The following is a 23,233-nucleotide window of genomic DNA, read 5'->3' as shown; positions in this document are numbered from 1 at the left end:
TGCTCCATCTAGTACTGGTTGCAGAAAAAAGAAAAACAAATGCAGTGATTTACCAGCTTTGAAAGCCAGTAAAGCTCTTAGTGAACAATGTCAAACAGACAGTTGCAGAACACCTATCAGCTTATTTATAGGATCGTAGGAAGTTACTAGGCTAATGGCCCTAGGGCCCTTTGAAGCCTAGCCAAGTTCCACCCTTATTTCCAGAATCATAACCTATTGCACCTGTCCAAGAGGGACACAGGTGGAACCCCCAGGGTGAATTTACAGTTACCTATCCAATCATCCAGATTGTGTTTGAAGAGGCCAATGAGGTGTTCTGTTTAACATGAAGTGGGAGTATATTCCAAAGGTGTGGTAACCTCTGGGAGACAAATCTGTCCCTCCAGCAGATTCTGTTATTCTCACATGCCAGGTTGTGGTCTTTAGAGTGAATAACCCGTGTACCATCTGATTTACAGATATGCAACATTTCCCATAAAGCAGGGTCAGAGATTGCCTTGTATGCAAGGCAGAGATTGCCTCTGAGTAATATGTTTGAAACAGAATAAAGTGACAGTGATCTCAGATGATCCACATAGGACAGATGCTGAAGACCTTGAATTTTCCTTGTGAGGAACCTTTGTGGTCTCTCCAGTTGCTACAGGTGCATACCAAAAGGGTCATTGTACTCAATTATTGGTCTGATGAGGGAAAAGTACAGAGAGGTTATAACTTCTTTTTTTCTGGAGGCAATGCCCTTACTTATGAGATGAGCAATTTAGAACGGCCTTCTTACCACTGTGTAGACATGGTGGTCAAAGGTAAGGTTGCTGTCAACCTGTGTGCCCAGGCCTGTCACCGCTGAGTGCATACTTAAGGTGCTGCTGTTGATGTGGTACTTAGCAGGAACATCACTCTGACTGAAAGGGATTATAATACTTTTTTTTTTTGCATTGAGTTTAAGGGCCTGACTTTGGCACCAATCATTTGTTTGTATAAGACCCTCTTGTAAGATGTTGACATCATTTGGAGATTCTATGACAGCTCCCAGTTTGCAGTCATCAGCAAACTTTGTCAACCACAGATCTTTAGTTTTTGCTTGTACTTTGGAGAAATAGATTCCAAACAGTAGAAGTCCCAGGACTGATCCCTGTGGAGCACCACTCATTACATGTCTGCTGCTGGAGGAGGATTCCCCTATTTTGACTATATGGGTTCTATCAGTGAGCCAGTTAATGACCCATTTAATGATATAAGGGTTGATACCTAGCTGGGTGAGTTTGTCAATGATGCCTGAGTGGGGGATAGTGTCAAACATCTTGGCTAAGTCTGGTAGGCTGTATGTACAGATTTCCCCCTCATCCAGGGCCTTGGTGACTGTCTCGAAGAGATCCACCAGGTTTAACAGGCATGATCTTCCTTTAACAAATCCAAACTGAGTAGGGTCAAGTGTTTGGAGATTTCCTGTACCTTTGTTAATAAGGTACATGATGATTCACTCCATTGCCTTACAGATAAGGCTAGTCAGGCTAATAGGTTTATAGTTCCCAGGGTCAGTGGAAACAGCACCTTTGTGCAGGGGGATAACAGTGGCCATTTTCCATTCAGCTGTGATGAAGATGGTGCTTAGACTATAATTGAAAAGAGTACCCAATGGTGTTGCTAATTGTTGTTGGAGCCCATGTAGGGCGCAGCCTGGGATGCTATCAGTTCCCATAGATGCTGTGTTTTTGGGAGGGCATTTATGACCTGCTGTTTAGAGATACAAGGTAGGGGGCAGGTGGTAGGGATGTCATGGGGTACACGTGGCGGGGAGAGGGGAGTGACGTTTTCACAGAAGCTGTCAGCTAACAAGTTAACTATGTCCACAGGCTCTGTATATGTGGTATCATTATCTACCAGTTTGGCACAAATCTGACCCTTTACTTTTAGGTTACGGATGTAAGTAAAGAATGTCTTATGGTTGCCTTTTGTTGAGGAAGCTAATTTGAATTCATACTTTGCTTTGGAGGACTTTTCAAGAAGTCTTATTTGCTTGTTTAAGCTGCAGAGGAAGTGTTTCCAGTTCAGGGCTCACTCCCTCTTACTCTTAGGCAATTTCTTCCTCTTATTGTAAAGCCTGTTAATGGCAGTTGTCCACCAGGCAGGTTTGCTCTTCCTTGAGGAGCTTGTTTTGGTCCTATCAAGTACGTCTGAGCCAATGCAGTTTTACAGGTGTTTGTATAAAGCATTGGTGTAAAACTCAGTATAGTTACCAGTTCCATCTGAGGGGGGAGGTGCAGTGAAGCTATTTATACCATCCCGTAAAAGGTTGTAATCTGCTTTGGAGAAGTGTTTTAGTTTAGTTGCTGCTGGGAGGGGGGGGGGGGCAGGTGTGATAGTTACTTCAAATCGGACTGATTTGTGGTCAGATCTCACCAGGGGAAGATCTCACAGTCGGGGTGCTACAGTGGTCCCCCCATATTGGTAAGCACCAGCTACAGGATGTTGGCACCCCTTGTGGGGGTGTCAGCCAGCTGGTCCAGGGCACTGTGGTTAACGAAGCTGAGGAACCTTTGCCCAGGTGAGTTTGAGCATGAATAATTTACCCAGTCATGGGGGAGGGGGTAGTTAAAGTCACCCAAAATCATGGTGTTCGGATGTATCTTGATAGACTCAAATAGATTTGTTTACCATTTGTGGATGGGATAAAGGACCAAAACCAGGAAAAGTTTTTAAATATTGCTCTAATTCACTTAAAATGTTAATGGAATGACAGGTTTTGCATCAGTATGTATTTCTGAATGATAATGTCTATGAAACCATGTTTTTAGTATTTTTGACTGGTTGTCATTATCAGTAATTTACCAGAAAATCAACTAAATTTACAAGGGATAAGGCAAAAATATGAAATGAACTCAGGTACAGTTGACAGGCATGCATAACAAGGTAGAAACAAATCTCTTTTTATTTCTGCCGCTGTTGTTTAGTGGTTGACATTATCAGAACTTAGTGTCTAGTATGACTGAGACCTGATATTAACAGTGCCTAGGATGATACTTAGCAATTATTAAGCACCTTTCTATGGCTATGAGCTGTTAATATTGTGTCTCATACCAGAGTAGCTCTTAACTACCTTGTCTTTTTTCTGATATTGGAGTGTAATCACTGCAGTCCCTGCACTATGTTCTGGTTACAGTTGTAAACCCACCATGATCCCCATTGTTTATTACTACTATTACATAGATTTCTAGACGATCAGATAATGCTAGTGAATGTATTGCATGTAAGACTGACTTTTGTTTTGGTAGATAGAGTGTTGTGGTCTGACTTGACAAGGAAAAGGATGATGGTAGGGACTGTGCATATTGTCAGTGCATCACTAAGAAAAGTTTATAAGGTGTCTCACCCCTTAGTAAGATGCTTCACTATCTCTGACACATAACTGGTGTTTATTAGTTCAACAATGTAATAGGTATATTTGTTATATTTGTATAACTATTCCATTTACTTTTAGAGTAACTGAAATGACATGCAATGATTATGTTATTTTTAATTGTTAGTTTCTCAAGGGTAGAAACATTTGCTTTATATTGTTTGTGTGATGTAGAGTTTATAACAACCAGTTTACATGATAATGGTAATTTCTGCTATTGATGGTCATATGAAATGACAGTTTGCTACAGTTTAAAAGTTAAAAAAAAAATTCTGTTTTAGCTTTTAACTTTAACACTCCATGCAGGTAGGTTTTAAACTAGAGCAACTGTTTGCTTCATTTGCAGCAAGCAGTTTGTTAAAGGTTACAAGTATATATTTTTTAATTAAAGCATGAGAACTGTAGTGCTCCTTGCAGATAAGGTATAAACTGTAGCAACTGTTGCTACATTTGTAGCAAATAGTTGGGGCTTTACCCCTCGGGTCTCCACTGAAAAAGGGTAATTCTTACCCAGCCGGACCAACCCGGTTAACAAATGCAAATAAATAAATAAATAGTGTAAAAGAAAAAGAATTGTGTTTAAGGAGAGATGGGGGCAAGGTACAAAAATGGGACCTGAATAGCTGGGGCAGGAGAGGAGGGGTGTCTTTTGCCAGGAGTAGGAACTCCTGTTTTTTTTTTTTTTTTTTTTTTTTTTTGTCTTCAGCTGTAGGAGTGGGGCACTGATTCATAGTACCAGCCAAGGGCACTGGTTGTACCAGCCATGCTTTTGTGTCCTATTATCTCCTTTTTGTGGTCCAAGTGACTGTGTCTTGAGGTTATGAATATAGATGGGCACTTCATCAGTTTCACTAAGTCTAAAAGACTGGAAGGCATTATACCCTGGAATACAAGGAAACTGAAAGGGTATTTAAATCTATGATGGCACAAACCTCTGCACCCATCAGAGGCATGGAAACTTCAAGGTTGCACATCTATCTGTGTAAGCTTTCAGCATTTCAGCAACACCAACTTCATTTATCTCATTTAATGTTATTTCTTTATGTTCGTAAGTTTTTACCTTGCCTGAAAGGCACTGGGGTGACAAATTCCAGTGGCAAATGAATAGCTATATGTCAAAGTTTTGTATAATTGTGATCAGCAAAACATGATTCACTGAATATTTTTAACTTTTTACAATCTATATAAAATATGTGCTAAAATGTATATATAAAATATTAAGTAAATATGTGGGGAATTTTTTTTTTTTTTTTTTTTTTTTTTTTTTTTTAAGTTTGCAGAGAATTGAAGCCTGTATCAAAAAATACATTTAAGCTGTTTATGACCTACAAGAAAGAAATTGCTGTACTGTGTTTTGGTTTTAAAACAGTAAACTTTATAACTGTTTTCCACAAACTGAATACAACCTGATGATTTTGTCTGAGCATTGTGTCCCACTGCAGTATACAATTTTTATGATCCTTCCTCTTGAACATAATAACGCTAGGAAATTGTTCAGATCTGGCACGGGGTAATTCCACAAAGTAGTTATGCAGTGTCCTTTGGAGGTTGAAAAAAATGCACAAATGCAAAATAAAAAAGGATAATAGGGTGGCTCCATATTTGCAATCACACCTATAGTGTGGTATTACATGACGATATAACTTTTTTTATGTTTTGAGACAAAATGGTGAATATTGCTAGAGTTACAAAGTTATTTTTAACAAGTGAAAATTTCATAACTGGAAAGATTTAGCATATTTGTCCAGTCTTCAAAAATACTACCTTATGTACTAAATTCTAAAATTTTACAACATTTGAGCGTATTCAGAAAGTAATTTCACAGAGTGAGAGTGCTGCTTTCTTTCAAAACACAACATTGTGATCACTGCCAGGGTTCAAGAGACAGCGGCTTGTGCATGGTATACTAAAGAATCCAGGATAAAATATGTAGAAAAAGTTAGGCTATCGCTATTAGCGGAAAGAACTGTCCTGTAACTAGAAGCTTCTTGTATTCCTTATATTAGTATATGGTTCAGCTCCATGGTTTGTCTGCCACTGGGGAGAAATGGTATCTCCACAAATTCATAAGCTAAGTACGATGGAGGTTATATGGGTTGGTGTTTTTTAATTTAAGTAAGAAAGATGCAACAGTGATGGGTGATGTTCTTCACTTCTTGGAAAATATCAGATGAGCGGTTTAGTTTAATTCAGATTCAGATAACAGTACTGATGTGGCCTACACTCCTATCTAAAACAGTTTCAATGCCATGTGTAAATGTAGATAGATGGAAGTAATAATTTAAAAACAGGCATATATATTTTTTTATTTCAGAAAATGATATACTTGCAGTTGTATGACTTGTCAACATTTGCAGTTACTGTAAAAGCAGAAATATGATTTGTATACAGAACACTAGCCTAAAAAGTGGGGGGTACATTAACTCAGGAAAGATGATGCACTTATTTTCAGAATTATTGGTCTGTTTTTTATTTGCTATTTTCTCATTCCATATGTCTTGATTACCCTCCTTGCTTTACTTCTGCATATTCTTAAATGTTTTTGTACAGCCATTTCTGTCTTACAGTGAAATACATGCAATACGGCATGAAAATATTTCCGTTACAAGCAGCAGTCTGCTAAGTATGTCAGTGAATTGTGCCTCCGGCCAAATTAACCCAGTGCCACTTCACACTCAACTGTAACTGATGAGCTCAAGTGTCAGTTGTGTGCGTTAAACAAAAATCAGCAGCTGCTGTGTTTGTCTGAAGTCTAGAACTGTGCTGATGAGATAAGGCCTTGTTTTTCTTACTACTTGACCTTTTGTAATTTCAGATTAACTGTTGCTGTAAAAGCTCTTGCCTTTTCAGTGTACCATGTTCTTCATTTAAATTCTGTCTTACTGTATGCATTTAATGACCTACTCCTTCATAAGTGACACTTTCTATTCTTTAGGCATGATAATGACCAGATGATAGTGTGGTAGTGTTTATAACATACCAGCTCTTGTTATCCAAATTAAAAATATATAAATATTACATGAGTCACTTAGGTTTCTGGAGTGCACCTGCTATGAATGGTTGTTGGTTGTGTTAGCACTGTTTGAGAACACAGTAATTATTTAAACAAGTGGATGTGTGGATTTCCATCTGCTTTTAATTTGCTGCTGTGTGATGTATGCAGTATGTAGCAAATTTGAAAATATTATGCACAGTTGAACAGTATGTTAGGATATGGAGGCACTTTCTGCATCTATTTTATTGTCTCCCTTAAAATGCAGCTTTAATTAATAGTATTTTGTAGTTAGAAGATTGTTCCTTTTAGCATTGCTGCAAAATTGCCATTCTTGTTTAATGATGTTGGCTTATTGTGAACTAATATTCTAATGATATGTTTCCAAGTGTGACTGCTGCAGTCTTTGGTCCATAATCAGGCAAAGAATGAAATTGTAACAGCCTGGCAGTCCATCGCAATGCAATTTAGAAGGAATCCATTATTACAAAAAACAGAAATCTATTTGCCAAGTTATCGTCCTGTAAGACTACTGTAATTAGCTGGAAGAGCCTGAAAAAGTACCCAGATTTACTACATTAAAAAGTCCCATGCCATGCCAATAAAAAAGAATTTCAAAAAAAGGCACAATTTTTACTTGTTAAATGGTAAAAGGTAACTAATCTGGTGCTCCAGGAAAACAAAAAAGGAAAAAAGTACATTATTAAATGGAACTGATGTAGTTGCAACCAACTATATAATCATATAAAGTGTGGTTGGGTAAAATTGACATATACACATTAACCAGGTTACTGTTTCACACCTTTATACAGCCTGTTTTCCTGTATCTCAGCTCCAAATGTTTAATAATTAACACTTGCCTCTCCTACAGAGCTGCTATCCAGCTTCTACTTCCTTATGGGCCACCATACCTCTCAACTGTCCAGATTTTCACACAATGTCCAGCTTTTCTGCCTCTTATTCTGTCCAATTCCTCATACAATTTATGATTTTCTGACAAATCACTAGTATGATCTGAGGATTAAAGTCACTAAATAATGACATGCCTTTGAGTTTCAGACTTTATGTCCTTCAGAAAATGTATGCTAACACAAAGTCTGTCATTCAATAACTTCTTGTGTTTAAAAGAACAATATCTAAAATTTGTCCCTATATTTGTGCCTGTATTCCAACATTATGTCATGTTTTGTCCAGATTTCTTGTGCCAAGAGGTTGAGAGGTATGCTTATGTTTTACCTGCAAAATTATAACAAGGCCATATAAAAAGCCCCAGCCTAATATCTGCACAGGATAACAGGAGTTCACACAAAATGAAATTTAATGAAGTCGATAAATCTTTGAAAGATTTGATCTATGATTTTGGTAAAAAACTTGGTACCATAATGAGCTTACAGCTGGACAATACATATTTGAAGCGTTGTTTAGAGGTGAAAGTAGTACCTATGGGTTTAAGATTTTTTAAATTACCCATAGGGGTCGATTTGGATAATTTAAATATGAATGAATGTAATCGTTTGTTTGACAGTTTTGGTTTTTCATTCATAGAATTTATTATTAGATGCAATGACAAAAAAAGTTGCACTCTTATGACCGAAGTTGAGCAGTTAAATGTGTCCATTTCACAGGATTTATTATTTAAAGAATGGGAAACTTTCTTTCACAAACAATATGAATGGGTGGAAAAAAACTGTCATAAGCAGTTTGAAAGGAAATGTAAAAAATTACAAAGGGATTTAAAACAATATCAAAACAATTTAGCTTATAAATGGGATGTTCACAAAAGGGAACCATTTAATATGTACCATAGGAAAAATAAATTTAGTTCTAGACAGGAAGGGGACGGTGAACACCACTACCATAGGAGGGACAACAACAATTTTTTAGGTCGAACGGACTATTGACATGGAATAGGGGGGAGACAGGAAGCAATGGAAAACAGGAATTGGCGGGAAAAGAGAGATTTGAATGTTTGACAGGGGTATGATGTTGGCATAATGGAGGGGTATGATGTTGGCATAATGGTTAAGGTGTTTACCTTACAAACACAAGGTGCAGGGTTTGATTCTCACATGGGGAAATTGGCTAGGCGGAAAATGGCCCACAAGGGCAGTTAGCCTAGTACTAATCTATGAATCTATGAATGTGGCAAGGCAGTGACAGTAGAAAACCCCATTGTGTATCATAACAATGTACATTCAAGTAGGGGGATTTTAGTGTGTACAATTATACAGATTTTAAATTAGACAATGGGCATTTTAGTCTTTTTGCAAAAGGAATGAAATATGTTCCTAAGTCTAAAAGTAATATTGTGGATTACATCGCAGAATTTAAGCTGTACATGCGGAAATTAAATTTAGCTGCCTTTTTTCATGAGGACAATAGAACCGTGATTAGTGGAAAACCATTTCGAAAAAAAGCATCTTTATTCCACCAACGAATCCCACCTTAGCTACATTTGACAGAGTAGTTACAGATGAAATATATAAAGCTTTCAATGGTCAATAATAAAAAAATGTCCTTTAACCTAACCAAAATAGAGTATGACTCTCTCAAACAACTTCAGGAAAACAACCAAATTAGAGTTATGAAACCAGACAAAGGGGGAGGGATAGTTTTGTACAATCAACTAGAATATGTGAACAAAATACATTCCATTTTACTCAATTCAGGTAATTATGAGATAGCATCTCTGAACGAAGTAAATATTGGATATCACAAAATTGATGTATTATTAGAAGACATTATTAGATGATAGAATTGATACAGAACTATGTGAATTTTTATAGGTAAAATATCCAATTATAGCAACTATGGTAGGGATACCTAAAATCCATAAAAATCTTATGGATCCCCCATTTAGACCTATTATCTCAGGGAATAAGTCTAAAACCTTCCCTTTTGGTCAGGTGATAGATAGATGGTTAAAAAATATATACAGCAAAATAAAACATATTATCATTGACTCCTAGGATTTTTTGTCCAGGTTGACTCAGGATTTATTTAGCAATGAAATTATATTTGTTACCATTGATGTAACGGACTTATTTTCATGCATCCCAGAAGAAGATTGTATCAGTAGATTTGAGAACAGCATGCAAAAATATTGTGGACTCCATTGGGATAAAATCCAATTAATATTGGACTTTATGGAGGTAGTATTGAAGAACAACTTCATTTTTTATGAAGGAGAATATTACAGACAGAAAAATGGTGTTGCAATGGGGGCAGCATGTGCACCCATGTTCGCAAATCTAGTTTTATTAGATTGGGAGGAACAATATGTATTACAAGGCAAATGGAGTTCACGTATAAAAAGTTATGTACGATTTTTGGATGACATTTTTATGCTGTGGACAGGTTCTAAGGATGAGTTAAATCAGTTTATTGATTTCATAAATGGAACTACAGAATACTTAAAATTCACTTATAATTTTAATAGTAATGGGATTTCATATTTAGATACATATGTTTACATAGACAATGGTCACTTTGCCTCTAAAATTTATAGAAAAAACACCTTTAGCAACAGTTATTTAGAATATTCAAGTTGTCACCCTTACAAACAAAAAGCAAGTATTATTAAGGGGCAGTGGATAAGGGCAGCTAGGATGACCTCCGAACTAGCTGAGATGGAAGCGGAACTTAACTTTATAGGGAACATGTTTTTAAACAGGGGTTATCCTAGATCCCTAGTAAATGACACCATTAGTTATGTTAGGTCTGAATCGGGTAAAAAATACAAGCCGATACTAGGTAGTGGTAAGGGAAGTTCATTCAATAAAGTGAACCAATCTTATGATTCCAACAGGGCTTATAGCTGGTCTTGTATTATAAAATATGGACATTTTGATAAGGAAGTTAGAAAAATTATTGGCAACAGCTGGAATATTTTAAAATCTGATGATAACATTTACAAGTTATTGGGTGAACAGCCCTCCTTTGTATACAAAACAGGTTTCAGTCTTAAAAGGTTGTTCGAAATGAGGAAAGGGTCTACTATACTCAGGGGTGGCCCGTGCTATTGGACTGCCGGACTGCAGCCCCCGCAAAACAAAAAGAAATAAAAATAGAAAAAAAAAATTGTTTAAATTTTCACAGACTTCGCACATGCGCAGTAGTCCCGACTACTGCACGTCTATGCGCATGCTCCAGACAGTCCGGCAGTCCCCATAGGGCAACACAAGGAGACGTCTGTGCACTGTTAGAGTGCACAGACTCGCTGGGATAATGTGTTGGGTCCGGACTGCAACAGCAGCAGTCAGGAATTACAGTCTCGTCGGGAAGGAGTGGAGTTTTGATTTCAGGGATCTCATGGGTCTTGGAGTATTGCACGGGCAGGATGCACATTAGCTGGATATTATGGAGAACGGACAGGTAAGTGTATGGTGCATTTTACCTTTACAATGTATGGTACTTGCTGCTTTTATACTTGATTGTGTGTGTATGGCACTTTTTACTTTTACAACAGGGGTGTGTGTGTGTGTGTGTGTGTAAATGCCCCAGGTGCTCATGGTGGTGTGGTAGGGAATACCTCAGGCTTGAACCCTGTACCCTGTATGCAGGTGTTAAAGACTTGTGTTCCCTACCCACCACCATTTGTAAAAAAATTGCAGATTTTTGCCTCATATTTGATCTGATCTGTTCCTCATAATATCTGTGGTTTGTAAATGTTGCAATGCTTGATATTTGATGTTGCACTGGTAGCATTGTTGCCTCACAGCTGCAGGTTCTCAGGTTTGATTCTTGGCTGGGGTTCCTTCTTTGTGGGGTCTGTTATCTTCTCCCTGTGTTTGTGTGGGTTTGCTTTTATTTGATGTTGCACTGGTAGCATTGTTGCCTCACAGCTGCAGGTTCTCAGGTTTGATTCTTGGCTGGGGTTCCTTCTTTGAGGGGTCTGTTATATTCTCCCTGTGGTTTGTATGGGTTTGTTTTTATTTGATGGTGCACTGGTAGCATTGTTGCCTCACAGCTGCAGGTTCTCGGGTTTGATTCTTGGCTGGGGTTCCTTCTTTGTGGGGTCTGTATCTTCTCCCTGTGTTTGTGTGGGTTTGCTTTTGTGTCCTCCCATGTTACAAAGACATGTCTGCATTATTTCTTCCTGGGCCTCTGCTGAAAATTGTTTTTTTGTTCCAAGTCAGACTGTCCTGATTAAAAAATGTTAAATAAAATTGACAGGCTTTTGAATTTCAGACTTCAGGTTTCTGACTGTTTAATTCCTTGTATATTTGATGGTGCAGTGGTAGTATTGTTGCTTCACAGCTATAGGTTTTCTGGTTTGATTCTTGGTTGGGGTGGCTTCTGTGTGGAGTCTGCATCTCCTCCCAGTGTTTGTGTGGATTTACTCTGGTGCCCTGCCATTTTACAAAGATGTGTCTGCAGTATTAATCCCTGCGTCTCTGCTGAAAATTGTTTTTGTTCTGTCAGCAGTAAAATTGACAGGCATTTGAATTTCAGACTTCAGGTTTCTGAATGTTTAGATCCTTGCATATTTCATTGTGCAGTGGTAGTATTGTTGCCTCACAGCTATAGGTTTTCTGGTTTGATTCTTGGTTGGGGTGCCTTCTGTGGGGAGTCTGCATCTCCTCCCTGTGTTTGTGTGGATTTGCTCTGGTGCCCTGTCATTTTACAAAGACGTGTCTGCAGTATTAATCCCTGGGTCTCTGCTGAAAATTGTTTTTGTTCTGTCAGCAGTAAAATTGACCAGCATTTGAATTTCAAACTTCATGTTCTTCAGAATACATAGTAGCACAACCTTTTTTTCTAGCAATTTTCTAAGTTTATAAGATGAATATTTTAAATTTGTCCCTATTTTTGGGACTGTATTCCCCCATTATTGGCTTTGTCCAGGTTTTTGTGCTAAGGTTGACAGCTATGGCAAGAACTGAATTCACTGAATATGTTTGAGGGCTGTATTCCCTCATTACTGGGTTTGTCCAGGTGTTTTGTACTAAGAGGTTGACAGCTATGGTGAGAACTGAATTCACTAAATGATAGCCATTTAAGTTTGTCTTCCTCTCTTTTACAAAGCAGCTGATGTGGCGTAGTGGTATGTTACTCTGACTAGTTTTTGCTCAGGGACCTTGACAGTAAAATGTATGGTGGCAACACAACATTTTATTCTAGCAACTTTCCAAGATTATACAAGCAATGTTTAATGTGTCCCTGGTTTTTGGGCTTTTGACCCCCCCCCCCCCAATACATTTTGGCTTTTTCCAGTTTTCTTGAGCTGCGAAGTTGAGATGCAGTTGAGTATTGAGTAGATTTTACAAGGAGCTGAGAGCTGCAAGGGAATAGAAGTTTAGTGCTTTGCCTAGTTAATACTATAGCACAACAGGTTGTGTACTTGCTTTTGATGCAGAAGGTTGTGGGTTCTACTCCCACAAGGGGTGGATGCTGCCGTACTGAGAATGTTCTCCTTGGTGAAGATACTAACTATGAGTCTGTTATCAGTTTGCCATCCATTTCCTCTTGCAATATTATTACTAGCTTATCATTTTTTAATGTAATATAGGCAATTTATTCTTGAGGGGCAACAGACACTATTTTTCGATGAAACCATGAAATATAAAGGTGATTGCTAGCAGCAACCACTTCATTAGTTACAGATTTCTTTAATGTGGAATTATTTAGATGACTTACTTCAGAGATTGTGCATATTTACTGATAATGGACTGTAGAATCGTGCATATTTACTGATAAAGGTGGACTGTAGAATTGTGCATATTTACTGATAATGGTGGACTGTAGAATTGTGCATATTTACTAATAATGGTGGACTGTGGAATTGTGCATATTTACTAATAATGGTGGACTGTGGAATTGTGCATATTTACTAATAATGGTGGACTGTGGAAGTCTGAGTAGACTTTTTTATGATAAATGTTCTCAACTGGGCAGTTTTGCCATTATGGGTGCATATGGTTTGTTTCATTGCTTACTGGAAAAATGTTCAAAACAAATTTAAAACACCCTCTAACAAGTGTACTGTATTGTACAAGGAATATAATTTTAGTACAATGAGGAAGGTGTATCAAAGAGCACATGTATGTTTCATATGCAAGGGGCCTATGATTTGAAAACAGCCCAAAATTAATCTTTATCTGCCACTGGCAAAATGTATTTTCTTTGAATGTGGGTTTCAATGCTGTTTCAATGAATGTGAGTTTCAAGGGCAGAGAAGTTTTAATGCTAAGTTTTCATTGTGAGACTGCATTGCTTTGTTTAACAGATGACTTAGTGTTTGTGCTGTAAAATACAAAATAAAACTTTCAAATGAAGTCCAACTCATCATAGAAGTAAAGCAGTATGCACATTAGTGTTTATGGTAAATGGAGTGAAATAGCCAAGTAATGGTTCATTGGAATGGCTGCAGAGGCTCCATTCAACCATTATTTTGTCAGGGGGGAAGGGCAGCAAACTCAGACAGGCCCAGCTGAACTATACCTCCCAACTGTCCAGATTTTCAAAGAATGAATAGATTTTTGCTTCTTATTTTTGGTTTGTTCTTCATAAAATTTGTAGTTTTCTGGCAAATCATTTAGGAATTAAGTCACTAAATAATAAGTTTCAGACTTCATAACCTTCAGAAAAATGCATGTTAAAGTAAGAGCTGTTCTATCAACTGTCTCAATTTATACAAGAGCAATTTTTAGTACTGTTTATATGTGCCCGCAATATATTTGGCCTTGTTCAGATTTACTGCATTAACAGGTTGAGAGGTACATGCAAATAAATTGCTTTATAGAATTAGGCATAGCCAACCTCTCAACTGTCCCCAATTTTTGGCTCAAAATGTTGCTCTTCCCCCTAATAATCCCTCTGCAAAATAGCAATTTTGGAAGAAAACATGGAGGGTTTACAATTAAGAAATAACTGTAATAATCAAAGTTATAGATTACTTGAAATGCATGTAGATTCTTTTATTTTGTCAGCTGCTCAAGGTAGCAGTACCAATATTAAAGTGTCCCTTCTTTGACAGGTAGCAGCTGTATTGTGTGTCTATTTTATATTTTTGCATCACATTTTTGGTCCATTTTTCATAAAATTGTGTTTTTTGGCAAATTAGTGACAAATCACTAAAGACTGAAGTTAGAAAATGACAGACATTTCAGTTTCAGATGTTATACCCTTCAGAAAATTCATACTAATGCAAGACCTATTCTATTATCTTTCTAAGTTTATTAGAGCAATATTTAAAAATGGTCCTTATTTTTGGGCCTTTGTCCCACTTCTGTGTATGGCTTTGTCCAGATTTCTTGCTCTTGAGGTTGAGAGATATGACAAACGTGTCAGGGCCATCATAGTCAGCCAGAGAGATTTCAAATTGTGACATGCTTGTAGCACCCCACTCCCCCATGTATTGACTCTGGATGTGTCCAAGCAAGGCAAGGAGTAGTTGTATCTACCTTGGATGGGGAGGACACACTGCATAAGTACTACAGTGGCTTTTCATCTGTCCTTGATTTTGCAGAATGGTCTGGTTTCTGTCATATTTTTGTACTGTTGATTTATGCTTATTACTCAGATTTATGCTTATTACTCAAAGTGCCTGTTGCTCTGTGTTTAAGTAGCAATGCTTTAATGACCATAAGGTAAGCTTGTCTGAGATCGTAAGATGCAAGTAAGCTTTAATAAGCATACTGTTAAAGAATTACCAACATTGAAAGCCTTTCTGTTGTTGCCATGCAGAGAATACTTGACTAGATAATGTATAAGCCTTGGGTATTAAAGGACAGGATTCCATTATTTTAAAAAGCTCATTACACTTGTTGGAGACTTCCAGTCATCTCTACAGACTTTACCCGTAAACTAAACAGAATGCCAGTCATGTGTGGTCCATAACCTGTACAGTAATCCTTTAAGCAATGTATCTTGAGCTTGTTTCTTGTTTACTTTTCATTTTTTACTTTTATCATGTTTTCCCCATGAAACAAGTTGTCAGGCAGCAGGTCTTTTTTGGATAAGAAACATTTTTACAAGTGGGGGCTTCACATAGATTTCTACTTTCAGCATGTTACTTGGTACTTTAATAAAGCTGAATATATTATAATTAGAACTGCAGTGCAAGGAGAAGTGGTTTGAGTTGAGTGCTTCTGGTTTTTCTTATACTTGATTTTGACTGGCATTCCAGTAATGTATTTAAAAAGTAATTTATTTTTTCATGCCTCACAACCTTTTGCTTCCATCTAGATATTAAGTAAGCTGTCATGCAGCCAATGCATTGAAATATTTTTATTCTTCTACACTTATTTTTGTCTTGATTGGACTTTCATAATGATGGTTTGCCACCCAGGGCAGCGTATTTAATTAAAGTTAGTTTTTTGTGGTTTTGTGCATAGCTCCTCCCCTTTCTGGTTGACCACACCCCTTCCCTTGACCCCACCCATTCAGCTGTCTCCTGCAGCGCCCCTGTGATTTGAAGTCACCAGCCGCCACTGACTATACTGAAAAGCATGGGGAGAGGTACACATAAAAGTGGTAATTGTAATCAATGTTGCGCCATTATGGAAACTACGAAGATGAAATTAGGGAATATAAATCAGACTATGGTATATTTTCAAAATGATAATTGTCGTACCCAACATGTGGTTTATTTAGCTAAGTGCACCATATGTCCCTGCTATTATGTGGGGAAAACAGATAGATGCCTTAGAAATAGGATATATGACCACACATATTGTATAAAGAAAAGGGATGACACTAATGCTTTGTACAGACATCTATCAAACAGCCAAAGATGTAAAGAATTTAAGTTTGCCAATATAGAACAAATTAAGGGGAACCCTAGAGGTGACAACATTACTAGGAAATTGAATGAGAGGGAGTCCAAATGGCAGATTTTGTTGAACTCCACTACCCACCATGGTTTAAATGATGCTATATCAGTAAAGGCTATTTTAGAAAGCAAAGGGTGAAATGGAGAAAAGTTTATTAATTATTATTGTATGATATTTTAAATGCAATTTTTAGCATATTTGTTGTTATAGCAATATTAATTGTTAGATATGATTTTATATGTATGAATGTTATGGTATCTGTGACTTTAAGGAGGTAAACACTGCCAGCAATTGCTTAATGGAAATGTTAATTGCATGTATTTATAAACTATTAGGAGAAGTTGCTGAGATGTTCTGATGAAGTCAATGCAATTGATGAAAGCGCTTAACCTTCTTCGTTTTTGTTTTTATACAAGTTTTAATAAATTGTGACTATCTGTATACACTTGTGCAATGCGTGGCAGTGCTTTCCAATCCATGAACCCTTTTCCAGCGGTGTGAACAGTTATCTGCTGTAGTGGTTGTCATTGCTGGAGTTCGTACATTTTTTTCTATAACAGGAGTTCAGTCTATCAAGGACTCACAATTATTTTTGGTAGGCAGATACCAGACTATTTATTTATTTATTTATTTTATTTATTGCATTTGTTTACCGGGAAAGTCCAGTGGGCCTAGGTGAGCCCATTTTCAGTGGAGGTCTGGGGAGAAAAGTTCCACATAAAAGTCAACATTACAGAAATACAAATATCAAAAATACAAATATCAAAAATGTAGCACTATTTACAGTTTTTTAGCAATTCCATTGCAGTTTTATGGTAGTCCATCGATGATATATTTGATGAAATGAAATATTTTCTTTCTCCACTTTCGGAGCACAACTCAGCAGACACCTCCATTAAAAAAATGCTTTTCCTCTGGACAAATCACATAACTTCCGCCTTACCTACATCACTTCTACTTCAACACTGTTCTCACCTACTGCTTTCCTCCCAGATTTATTATTAAAATTAATCCAGATTTGTTTTTCCTACTCCATTAACAATAATTGTTCACTGTTTCAATTGTCTTTGGGAATCTCTGCCTTCTGTGATAGTTGTGCATTAGTTCTCTTTTAATGTTTTTAAGAATTTCTTCATCTCAGATCTGTCTGCAAATGTTCTGCTGTAACTAGTGTACCATCCCAGTAAAACTAAACTACAGTAAATAAATCTATTAAGTAGACAGCACATTATAGGTTTGCTCTTTCATCTGTTTGACTTCTTGGTTGCTGATGCTATCCAGAACTCACGCCTTTCCACACCTTTAGCAACTTTAACAGCTGCTCTGCTGAGTGAAAAGGTACAGGTTCTGCACTACAATCTAGTGGACAGGTTTAAGACTGCCAACTTCTAGTCTCCACATGAGTCATCTTAACTTTCCATGGAAAATCCCAAAATCTTAAGAACTTCTACTTTGCTAACACAGGTTCATAAGCAGTTACTAGGCATTCCATTAAGAAGACCAGTGAAGAGCCTATGCCAGTTTCTCAACTGCCCCAGAGCAATCACCGGTTAAGTGATTTGTTCAGTCTTGCACAGTCGTCAAATGAGGGCTATGGGAATCAAACTCTGGACTATAGAAACAGCTTGTTAACATCTCATAGCTTTAATCATCTGCATTATCTGACAGACTACATGGCCACTAGAATAAATGAGTAGTGTGTCATTTTCTTTTTGACCCTTGAGCTATATCAGTACTATAGATATGCCTTTATTTTCATTCAGGGTATAACAAAAGTACAGTTGTGTAAAAACCATAACAGCAGATGTTCTTCTCTTCACTGTTGTAGTATTTCTAACAAAAGGAATCTCCTGCCAAGGATAGCCCAACATGCAGCCAGTATACCAAAGCTGTCAGTACCCACAGGTGTGTACATCCCACGTGTGCTCCCTAATCAAGATGTAGGGCAAAAAAGGTGATGTACAGACAAACACATTCAGAACTGAAAAAAACACCAGGAGAAACAGAATGTCCTTAGGGACAAGAAAGAACGTGTGCATCCAGAAGGAGAAAAGGTTGAAGAACCCCTTGGCCAGGAGAGCAAGAAAGAACAGGATAGAGGAGATGGGGCTGGAGGGAGGGAGTGAATACTGCAACAGTGAGGAGAAGGACATCTACTGTTGTGGTAAGATTTTAAGCAACTGTACTATGTCCTTTGTATCACTGTTGCAATATTCCTAACAGAGGGTAGAGTACAAAAGTTCAAGAAGAAACCTGGGAGGAGGATTGTATTGAGCAGCCCTTCAGAATCAAATGAAGGATAGTTCTAGCAAAGACAAGTCTTGCTCTGGAAATAACATCCAACTTGTAATGCTTGATGAACTAAAGACCAAGTAGCAGCCTCAAGGATGAAACTAATATCCTGTCCTTTGAAAAAAGCACCAGGGGAGGCAACAGCCTTGGTATAATGAGACTTTACAGAGAAGGAAAGAAATTTACATTGAAAAGAATAAAAAGACATGGCCTTAAAATTCCAGGGAGGGATGGTTTGCTTAGAACCAGCCAGACCCAAAGACCTGGAATGAAAGGAAGCAGAAATCCCCAGAGATTTGTAAATATCCTTAGTTTTAACTAAATAATATCTCAGCCGGCTATGCAAATCCAAGGTGTAAAGAACCTTATTACTGGCAGATGTGGAGAAGAAAAAATGGAAGGCGAATTAATAGACTGATTAAGAGGCTACTTACTGATCACCTTGGATATACAGGAAGGATTAGTATGAAGAGACACCCTGTCTCTGTGAAAAATTAAAAAGGGAGGAACAGCCATGAGAGCCTGAAACTCAGACTCTCTCTTAGCTGAAGTAAAGGCTAAAAGAAGAACACTCTTCCACGTAGAACGTTTTAAGGAAGCTGAAGCAACAGGCTCAAAAGAAGCCTGAGTCAGGAACAAAACAAAAGTCACAGGAAGGCGGAATTGGTTTTCTGGAGGCCTAATATGAAGGAAAGCTTTAAGGAATTGCTTGACCTCAAATCTAGATGCCAGAGGAGGAGCTAAGGGCAAACGAGCAGAAATTGCTGAGAGGTGAGCTTTAACTGAAGAATATGCCAACCCAGTACGGAGCAGATCACACACATAAGAGAGAACCATAGGAGCATGCAAAGATAAGAGATCCTGGTTTTGAGTGAGGCAAATATGTTTTTCTGGTAGTGGGTTTCCTGGCCTCCTGCAGGACCTGAAGCACGTAAACCAAAAATATATACCTAAAAGGAATCAAAGCCCTATCACCCACCATGTCAGTTAAAGAGTGGACAAGTGAGGATGAATAAGAAACCCTTTGTCTTGTGTGAGAAGGTCTACTTGGTGAGGTAACTTGTGGTGACTGCTCCTGGCCAAGTGAGAAAGAAGAGGCAACCAATACTGTCTGGGCCAAAAGGGAGTCACTACCAAGAATTTGCAGGAGTCATGACTGATTTATGTAAGACCCCTCAGAAGCAGAGGAAGAGGAGGAAAGCATACAGAAACATTCCCTTCCTAGAAAAAGACAGGGCATCCACTTTCCAAGCCAGGGGAATTGGGCCTCTTGAACAAAACAGAGGAAGCTGTCTGTTCAGAAGGGAGGCAAAAAGATCTACCTGACAAACACCCCACCAATGGACAATGTCCAGGAGCACATCTCTGTGAAGCATCCATTCATAAGCTTGTGTGCTGGACCTGCTTAATGGGTCTTCCAATAGATTATGCTCTGAGGGAATGCAAAATGCCTAAAGAGTCACTTGATACTGGACAGCTAGGTCCCAGACCTGAAGAGCTAGTCTGCAAAGAAGACAAGACCTTGTACCCCCCCCCTTGCTTGTTCACACACCACATCACAATGGTGTTGTCTGTGAAAATTTTGAGAGGCCCTGGATGAAATAGGTAATGAATAGCCTGAAAGACCAGAATAGGGCCCTCATGTTGATGTGGTCTGACCTCTTATGCAGATGCTAGAGACACTGAACCTTGAGAGAGCCAAAAGAGGCCCCCATCCCCTGTTTGAGACATCTGTAAAGAACTTGAGTAGGACTGGAGTTTGGAAAGGCAGCCCCATGTTGAGAGTGAGTTGATGGATCACCACTGATGCTCAAGCATGAGACAAGAGAGGAAGGGAACTGGGATGTCCAGGGGGTGGCAACAGTGAAGTCAAAATGACTTGAGGTGCCACTGTAGCTTTCTGATATGCAGCCAGGCCAGATGAAGCATGGGATGGTAGAAGCCATAAACATAAAGGTCCTGAGAAAGTCCCTGGCTGTGACTGACTCCAGAGGAAGAAGAGACTGGAAAAAGCAGTAACAGACAGGGCCTTGGGTACGGGCAGGAATGCCAGCATGGGGATGGTCTGGATCCTGCAACCCAGGAGCATATGATCCTGAGAAGGGGTTGGAAATTGAAAGTTTATGGTGTACCCCATGCTCTGTAACAGGGAAATAGTTTACTGGAGATCTTGAAGCAGATCCTTGGGGGTGGAAGTATGAATGAGTAGATCTAAACTCCTCTCAACCTGCAAAAAACAATGACAGCAGTGAGGCATTTGGTGAAGACCCTTGGGGCAGTAGAAAGGCCAAAGGGCAAAGGAGAGAACTCAAAGAAGAAACATAGAAATTTAAGCATTTTGTGAAAAGGACAGATGGATGGATGGAGATATTAAGGTTGGCATCCTTGAGATCCACAGAGACCAGAAATGCCTGGGGAAGAAGAAGAAGAGGAGGAGGAAATAAGGTCACAAAAGACAACACCCAAAAATAAGTAATCTCGAGAAAGGTGTTCATCTGGGAAAGGTCCAGAATTGGTCTCAAAGTACTCTCCTTCTAGACAGCCAGAAGCATTCTGGAGTAAAATCCCTTCCCTACCTGTGCTGGGGGTACAGTTTGAATGGTGCCTTGGACTAAAACAGAATGAAGCACCTCTGGAGAAAGCTGTTCCCATGCAAGTTGAGGGATATCCAAAAAGGGGGGAAAGGATTTTAAAACCATTAAATACCCCTGCGGATGACAGGCAGAACCCAAGACTCTGTTGTGATTCTCAACAAGTTTAGAAGGGACATAAAAGATGAAGGATAAAGGGACTTGGCAGAGGGAAAGGGGATGTAAATTGTCAAATAGAACTCACCCTGTCCTGACAGGCAGTCTTCTGAGAAGTAGGGGTCTGAGTAGACTTAGCTGGAGGTATATGTCTAGAACCGTTTTTACCCTTGGGTGGAGGACAAGACTGTCTATGAACAAAATCAGGCTTGGAAAGGCAATTCCTTTGATACTTTGGAAAAGAGATTCAAAAATATGTTTCAACTTGTCCTGCAGGGACTTAAAAAGTTCAGCAGCACCAAAAATATTTTTGTTAACCAAAGGAGCATCCAACAATTTGGCCTTAATGTCATCAGGCAAAGCCTGAAGACAAAGCCATGAGTAATGCTTCATAACAGAACGAAATGCAGCAGCTCTGGAGGAAGCACCAGCAGCATCACAGCTGCACTTAATAGAATGGTGGGCAACTTGAGAGGTGGAACCCACCAAGGAAAGGGCAGAAGCCTTCCTCTCAGAGTCAGGGAAACATACCTGGTGATACGAGTCTGGTAGATAATGGCCCTAAAGAGTAAGGTGGCTGCAGTATAAAACTTCTTGCCCAGCCTCTCCATGGCCCTGCTATCCTTGACTGAGAGAAGCAGCTTGATAGACGGCAACAGCTTGCAGGGCTTGTCCAAAGCGGCAGGCACTACAGAAGGATCATCAGAAGGGCATTTATACAAGGATTTACGTTCATCAAGCACTTTGTAAGATCTGTCAGGTTTCGTAGGAGCTGGGGTTTGAGAAGCAAAAGCCACAAAAGTTGCTGAAAAAGGATCTAGGAGGGCAGCAAGAATAGGGAGAAGAGCAGAAGTCTGAGACTCCATCTGAAGGTGCTGATAATACCACCGCTGGATATCAGAAACCAGAGCGTAACCCCACTTACGGAATTCCATGATAAGGGTAACACTGTCCCCAAAATAGCTTTACTAATAGAATCCTCTTCCTCGGAACCATAATCCAAGGGGGAAGGGATTTGGGAAGAGTAACCTAAGGACTCTTCCCCAGAGTTCTGATCCTCATCAGAGGAATTCACTTCCCTAGGTCTTTTAAGAGGAGTGGAAGACCAGAGAGCAGCAGGCACAGACACCCCTTGAGGAGACTTTAAAGCCATTAAAGCATTAAACAACCCTGGAGCAAAATCCTGCCATTCATGTTGGATATCCTTATCTTCAGGGGAATGATGCTTGAATTTCTGTTTCCTTTTCTCCATGACATCATTACAAAACACCCTAAAAGGGTCAGACCTTTGATGACACTCAATAAGAGTAGTAGGGATCTCCTCCCTCACTAAAATCTGTAGACTCCCCCTCAGTCTCTTTGATATAATCAGCCGAGGTTCCCCCTCAACATCTGCAACAGACATCGGTAAAGCCTCGAGGACATGCAAGGAGTAGAATCCATGCTGGCCTCTGATGTAGTTGTGGCAGAGGAATCTGAAGCAACCACCAGATGATCATCTGGGCTTTCACTAGCCTTTACAGAGAGACATCCAGGGGAGGGTGGACAGCAGCCGTATCAGGCCTAAGTTTTTGGCCTTTTTCTTAGCAGATGGCTGACCCTCAGGATGTGAAAACTGTGCCAAAACATCTTGATCCAACAACTTAAGACATTGGTTTTCTATAAATAGATAAGGAGGAGAGATGCCTATGTAGGGTCTTAGGGACAAAAGACTGGCAGATAGAACACTTCGCATGATCACGGGAAGCACCCTTACAAAAGAGACACTGATCGTGATGGTTTTTATGGGGAATATACCTTCCAAACTGACATTTCCATTTCTGGATGGCTTGAAATCAATCAGCAATAATGAAAATGAAGATTAGGAAAGACCCCAATAGGGCACTTATCTGAAAAATAATTGGCTTGACAACCAGCACAGAAAAAAGGAGCTCAGAGTAACATTTAATAATGGTGTTCGGACTGGTGACAAAGAAGTTCTGAATGTGTGCATTCGTACAGTACCTTTATGCCCTGTGCCTTGCATGGGGAG

At 39.0% G+C, this 23,233-nt stretch overlaps 1 protein-coding gene across 1 annotated transcript in view; it reads left to right on the top strand.

Moving 5' to 3' along the window:
• Positions 1-23,233, top strand: part of CCHR6.PART0H14orf132 (chromosome chr6.part0 C14orf132 homolog) — a 780,815-nt gene that overhangs the window by 180,103 nt on the left and 577,479 nt on the right. The gene's annotated exons all lie outside the window — the stretch shown is intronic.

Source organism: Protopterus annectens, chromosome 6.part0, assembly GCF_019279795.1.
Source record: "Protopterus annectens isolate FY-2018-M chromosome 6.part0, PAN1.0, whole genome shotgun sequence".
NCBI classification, from domain to species: domain Eukaryota; kingdom Metazoa; phylum Chordata; order Ceratodontiformes; family Protopteridae; genus Protopterus; species Protopterus annectens.
The sequence above is the reverse complement of the archived record's forward strand: the minus strand, read 5'-3'. Positions and strand labels throughout refer to the sequence as shown.